This window comes from Nanorana parkeri, unplaced genomic scaffold (assembly GCF_000935625.1).
Source record: "Nanorana parkeri isolate BGI_ZX_2015 unplaced genomic scaffold, ASM93562v1 scaffold784, whole genome shotgun sequence".
NCBI lineage: Eukaryota > Metazoa > Chordata > Amphibia > Anura > Dicroglossidae > Nanorana > Nanorana parkeri.
In genome coordinates this window covers 509,479-516,418 of record NW_017307052.1, presented here as the reverse complement: position 1 = coordinate 516,418, position 6,940 = coordinate 509,479, and the positions used below count along the sequence as shown (strand labels likewise).

Here is a 6,940-nt window from a genome sequence, read left to right as displayed (position 1 = left end):
ACTCCATCAGAGCCCTCGCTCCATCCGTGTCCCCACTCCATCAGCGCCCTCGCTCCATCCGCACCCCCACTCCATCAGAGCCCTCGCTCCATCCGTGTCCCCACTCCATCAGAGCCCTCACTCTATTGCTTCTCCTGGCCTTTCTCCAGTGCAGAGCGGAGCAGGGGCTGGCCTTAAGCAATTTGTGATTCGTAAAGCATTTTTTTTTAAACTCGCTCTGCAACCCCCCTTTACACCTCCCCCTACCATCATTCATGTCAGTGTAGTAGCTGTATTGACGGATGTGGACGGAGTGTGGCTGGAAGCCAATATCTGCATATTGAGTACTCCTGGAGGCTCCTTGGGCGCTCTGAACTGCTATTGCTGTGTTAGGTAAATGTTGACACAATGCAAGATATACGTATCTCTGCAGAGTGCTGTAACAAGCATTTATTGGACAGTAAAAGTGTACTTCAGGGGAAAGACAAAACATATGCAGTCATCTCTGCAATACGTGGACATTTCCCCATGTTTTATCCCTATCAAAACCCTGCAAGTACAGAAAAGTACCTCCTGACCTGCCAGAAATGCTCTTAGCTCCTAAGTCCTGGTGTGGGCTCACAACACACAGTGTTTTTGTGGGCTTAGTGGTGTCAGCCCTGCCGAGTAGTCTTTTGCTCAGCAATTGATGAGGCACTATTCCTTCCCACTGACACCAATGATGGGGCACAGATCCCACTGACACCAATGATGGGACACTATTCCTTCCCACTGACACTAATGATGGGGCACTATTCCCCCCACTGACACTAATGATGGGACACTATTCCCCCCAGTGACACCAATGATGGGGCACTATTCCTCCCACTGAGACCAATTACGGTGGGGCACTATCCCTGATGGGACATTGTTTTCTCCCGCTGACCAATGTCCGACTCTCCTAAAAAGAAAAAGGGACAACAAACTGGCTCTTTGTTTAGAAAGTTTGGGGACAGTGCGCTTGGTTCCTCCAGTCACCAAATTTGATTGTGTTTGGGAGGGGTCATATTTAAAGTGTTTGTATAACCCAAACTTTTTTTTTTTTTTTAGTTTGAATAGAATTGGGAGTAATCAAAACCCTCGTCAGTTTATTTACTGTCTGTGTCCCATTTGGGAGGTTGACTTTTACTTCCTGTCTGTGAGGGGAGAAGTTTTCCCCTCACCTCCCCGTCCTGGTGACAAGGGATAAGCTCAGGTTCAGACTGAACCCGGTCCGGACCTTAGCTCTTCCGAACAAGGAAGTGCCACGGTCCACCCGCCCAATGCTTGTGCTGATGTCATTGACCAAATATAGCCATGTAGCCATATACGGCCAATGACAATGATGTCACTGCATCCCGCCCCAGACCAACTCCAGCCAAAATCTTTTATTAGGTTTTAGGTAGAGGAGCGAAGGGTTAGAACCTATTGTTCCTGTTAGGGACAGGACATATAAATATATATATATATATATGGGATGCACCGATATATCGGCCGCCGAAACATATCATCTGAAAATTGCACTTTTGGCTAAATGCCGAAAGTGCAATTTTCCTGTCAATACATTGGCGCATCCCTGCTTTCTTTCCTCCCCGCTGGGCGCTGCTCTGTGTCCCAGCGGGGAGGAGAGAAAGTGTCACAGACAGCCCAGCGCTTTGGGAGGAGAGCCATGTGAGTGGCCAGCGTCTCTCCTCCCACACCGCTCAGCCTCCTGTCACAGATTGGCAGAGCAGTGTGGGGGCGGAAACAGCCAGCGCTGTCACAGGAGGCGGAGCTCTCCTCCCCGGACCGCCCCCCAGCCTCCTGTGACAGCGTGTCAGGATGGAGAGCGGGGACAAGCAGTGATCAGTGATCGCTAAGTGTTTGTAGTTAATTGAAGACATGGTATGTGTACTATATCCTCCATTATGAATGAATGGGAAGTGATCTACATCACTTCCTGTTCATTCATGATTGTGATTATAATAAACATACTCTGTCCTCATGTTATGAATGATCAGGAACACTCAGTATAGAGGATTCCTGTTCATTTATAACAGGAACTGCAGAATAAGAGATTGAGGACTCTGTGTCCTCAATCTCTTTTTCTATTTTAAAAGGGAAATATCAGGGGTCTGTTTAGACCCCTAATATTCCCCAGAAGCCCCTAAAAGTAAAGTCAAAAATAAAAATATATTATTAAAAATGAATAAATAAAAATTAATATAAAAAATGTTGAAAATGCTATTTTTTCAAATATTTTTATGTTTTCTTTTATATTTTTCACTGAAGTTTTTAATGTTTACTTTACATACTGATTGCTCTTTTTTTTATTTTTTTATTTCATGTTTATCTAATTAGCACAGTGATGTGCAGTACATTTTAGCAAAGAAAAGTAGCGGCTTCTGTTTAGGTGAATTAAGATGGCTGCGGGTGGCCCTGCGTCGGACTCAGGGCCCGGTAATCCTTAGACAATACGAGTATAGACTTTAAATAAACGGTGGCAGATGTAACTACTCTTTACCATCAACACAGGAAAGAAACCGGCAGGGATCAGGTTTCCCTTTTTAATCATTTATAGAATGACAACAAAGTCAATTGTCTCTGGCTGAAAGAGCACCTGTCACCACACACACACATGATATAGGACCAGGGCTGAGGAACAAATCGTAAGCGGTTTGACAGGAAGTTGGATCTTAGTGTGTATGGGGGTGGGGAGTTAGACTTTGATTGATGAACACATGTTGATTAAGGATGGGCATGGGCGTGTTCGCAGCTCCACATGCCGAGCCCGCCAGGAAGCTGACAGCACGCAGCGCCAATCACAGGCCTTTTTGGGCCTTCCCTTTTCGAGCCTTCTCTTCCTGGGCCTTCCCTTTTCGGGCCTTGCCTTCCCGCGTCTTCCCTTCCGGGGCCTTAGGGCCCATTCACACTATTGTATTGCATCTACACAGGTTTTGATGTGTGGGTGCGATGCGGTTCAATTCATTCTCAATGGCATTCCAACACACCTTGCTGATAGATGGTTGTGGTGATCAATGGCAAAGACCAAATATAGCCAAAATGGGTGGCAGTGGAAGGAACTTCCTTCTGTGTTCGGAAGGAACCTAGTTTTGGCCCAAACTTGAACTCATCCTTAGTTTTGGTCAACAGGAAGCAGGATCATCTGGTACATCATACGTCATCATCGTCCTTGTATCTGCTTCCTGGCTTGTCTTATGACTTTAGAGCTCCAAAACTTGCGTCCAATTTCTTCCCGGGCCCTCCGCCACGCACCGCGGTTTTTGTAAGCATAACCAGAGCTGTAAAGGTTCTTGTGGGCCCTCGCCATCCAACGCAAGCGCTCCCGAACCTGCCATTTTGTTCTCAGACTTGAGTTTGCTAGGAATAGATGTAGCAATGAGTCATAAACGCAGGGGCGTCCCGAGGCCGGGTGACATCCGGAGCGGAGAAGGGGTGACACCCTGCCATGACGTCATTGCGCATGCAAGGTCATCTTATTGACGCCTGCCAGCGGCCGACAGAGAGAGGAGGGGACGTTCACCCGGCAGGTATGCTGCCGGGTCCCCTCCTCTCACCCATGACACTGTCGGGCTCTTGGTCCATGACCAAGTGCCTGACTTTTCATAGGGGGTGACACCAAAATGACTGTCAGTCATTTTGATGTCTCCCGCCACTAGTGGCACCTGGGTGTGGGCCGTACCCCCGCGTGACGCCACTGCATAAACGCGTTGTGCTTTTTTAGTGCCCAAAACACGTGATGAGCGATTGAGTTGAATGAAGTGTTTTTGGTAACTTTGAATAACGTAAAAAAATGCACTACAATGTGAGAGCAAAACGCACATGACTGTGTGTTCTATGCACCATGATGTGCCCCCACTGATACCAACATTTTGCCACTTTATAGATCATTGGTTCGACCTCATCTGGAGTACGCGGTCCAGTTCTGGTCACCAGTACTAAGAAAAGATGTCCTTGAGTTGGAAAAAGTCCAGCGAAGGGCAACCAAACTAATTAGGGGTATGGAGGACCAGAGCTACGAGACGAGGCTACTAAATTTAAACATGTTCACATTAGAGGTGAGGAGATTAAGGGGGGATATGATTTCCATGTACAAAATGTTTAATGGTGGTAGCAACATTAGCGATAAACTGTTTAAAATTAACTCCGTTACAAAAACTAGAGGCCATCACCTAAAATTGATGGAAAAAAAATTCCAGCACAAGGGGCGAAGGGGGTTCTTCACAGTAAGATCAGTTAGGGTCTGGAACTCACTGCCACAGGCGGTGATTTCAGCAAATAATGTGGAATTGTTCAAGAAACTTTTGGACGATTTCTTAAGGGACCGTAATATACAGGGGTACGGGTACTCCTAGAATGAGATCCTAATAGGTTGGACTTGATGGACTAATGTCTTTATTCAACCTCAAATACTATGTAACTATGTAACGTGCCCGGAAGGGGCTGAGAAACTCTCTTCTTAAAGCAAAGCACAGGTGATCAGCTATGATACCACCCATTTGAGGGCTTGGGAAAGTTTGGTTGAGAGCTGCACACCTCATCAGCTAAGACACCGCCCATTTGAGTGTTGAACGTTTGATTGAGAGCTGACATCTAATCGGCTTTGACACCACCCATTTGAGGGCTTGAAGGTTTGGTTTGGTTCAGAGCTGCACACCTAATCAGCTATGACACCACCCATTTGAGGGATTAAAGGTTTGGTTGAGATCTGCACAGGTGATCAGCTATGACACCACCCATTTGAGGGCTCAAAAGTTCGGTTGAGTGCCGCACAGGCGATTAGCTATGACACCACCCATTTGAGGGCTCAAAAGTTCGGTTGAGTGCCGCACAGGCGATTAGCTATGACACCACCCATTTGAGGGCTCAAAAGTTCGGTTGAGTGCCGCACAGGCGATTAGCTATGACACCACCCATTTGAGGGCTCAAAAGTTCGGTTGAGTGCTGCACAGGCGATTAGCTATGACACTAGCCATATGAGGGCTTGAACTTTTGGTTGAGAGCTGCACACCTAATCAGCTATGACACCGCCCATTTAAGGGCTTGGAAGTTTGGTTGAGAGCTGCACAGGTGATCAGCTATGGCACGCCCATTTGAAGGCTTAAAAGTTTGGTTGAGAGCTTTCAAGCTAATGACACCGGCCATTTGAGGATTTCAGAATTTGGTTGGGAGCCGCAATAAGCGCACTGACAACCGTGACAGTTGGAATGCCTTGAAAGTAACGGTTTTGGGAGACAATAAAGCGGAATTCTACCGACCAATGTAATGGCTTCCACAACCGTTACTTTCAAGGCATTCCAACTGTCAAGGTTGTCAGTGCGCTTATTGCGGCTCCCAACCAAATTCTGAAATCCTCAAATGGCCGCTGTCATAGTTGATCACCTCTGCAGCTCTCAACCGAACATCCAAGCCCCCATATGGCTGGTGTCATAGCTGACCACGTGTGGCATTCAACTCAACTGAACATCCAAGCCCCCATATGGCTGGTGTCGTAGCTGATCACCTCTGCAGCTCTCAACCGAAATGTAAAGCCCTCAAATGGGCGGTGTCATAGCTGATCACCTTTGCAGCTCTCAACTGAACTTTTAGGCCCTCAAATGGGCGGTGTCATAGCTGATCATATGTGTAGCTCTCAACCGAACATGCGAGACCTCTAATAGCCATTCTCATTAGGGTTGCCACCTTTTCTTCAAGCGAAACCCGAACACTCTAGCGACATGTGGACATATTTTTGGTAGAATGAGTCGCGGCTTATTCGTATGTAATTAGCGCCACCCATTCATATATAAATATCACAGTTAGGATTATTCTCAGTAGGGGGCCAGTAGCCCCTATGTTACTTTTGGTTGCCCCTGTTTGCCTGACATCTTGTGTCCGGGTTTCTGCTGCCATGAAACCCGGACACAGCATTCAAAACCCGGACTGTCCGGCTGAATCCTGGACAGGTGGCAACCCTAATTCTCACAGCAAATAACAAGTGCAGCTCTCAACCGAACTTTTAGGCTCTCGATTGGCTGGTGTCATAGCTACTCACATGTTCAGCTCTCAACCGAACTTTCAAGCCCATAAATGGCTGGTATCACAGCTGATCACATGTGCAGCACTATGGCAACTGACATCCAAAGAGAGACTAAGATGGCGCCTTCCTTGGGTGTTCTGAATTCAGCGATCTACTGCGTGCAAGCTCCTACTATCAGCCTCTCTTCTCTGACGCCATCAGATAGATGAGAGGCTGTCCAGTGAGCCTCCACTGTAAATCAATCATAGAAAGGGAATGCTATGGAGTCTTGTTTGATTGACAGCTCTGAGTCTGCCTGGGGGCTGCCGATGCCACATCCAAGATGGCGGCTCCCAGCAGCACTCTCGAGCTTGTCCAATATAACACCATCCATAATTACGGGGGGGGGATCAGACGCATAGAAGGAGGTTTGAGGTGTCATCTTATCAGAAGATTGTTGCTGATTTATTATAGAGCGAGGACAGGGTCTCTTTAGTGCTGATGGTGTGCGTTGCGTGGGGGGCGGGGCTACGTGTTATTACGACGTATTGCGACGTTTACTTTATCTGCATTCGAATTTCTACTTCACACCAGAACGAGCCGAGCGCTGCAATTTATTTCCAGACGCCGTTCTGCTGAATAGACTCGTTGTGAAGACTGCGGATAAGATTAACCCGACAACGTCCGTTCTCCGCTGACACAGGAACGCTGAACCCGCAGCCTTCCCCTCTCAGCTGTCATTGGGGGTGACAGGTCCAATAAAGAGAACCTGTCACCTCCAAACGCTATCACACAGCTGCTTGTTAGCCCATTTGTGATAGCAGTAATGTTACGTGAAAAAAAAAACAGTAAAAAAAATAATAAAATAAATAAGAACTGAAAAAAATATTCAAATTTATAAAAAGAAGAACATAATGAAATAAATCAACATTTTAAAAATACGAA

The 6,940-nt window shown here is 46.8% G+C and overlaps 1 protein-coding gene across 2 annotated transcripts in view; it reads left to right on the top strand.

Annotated features, from left to right (window-relative positions):
* VAMP2 (vesicle associated membrane protein 2) overlaps positions 1–6,940 on the top strand; it is an 84,095-nt gene that overhangs the window by 9,157 nt on the left and 67,998 nt on the right. The window contains exon 1 of one of the 2 annotated variants that reach the window (XM_018564817.1): positions 529–535. The exons of the other annotated variant lie outside the window; for it this stretch is intronic. The gene's annotated coding sequence lies outside the window, so the exon portion shown is untranslated. Of the gene's footprint in view, positions 1–528; positions 536–6,940 lie in introns of those variants that run through there. 2 annotated transcript variants of the gene reach the window in all.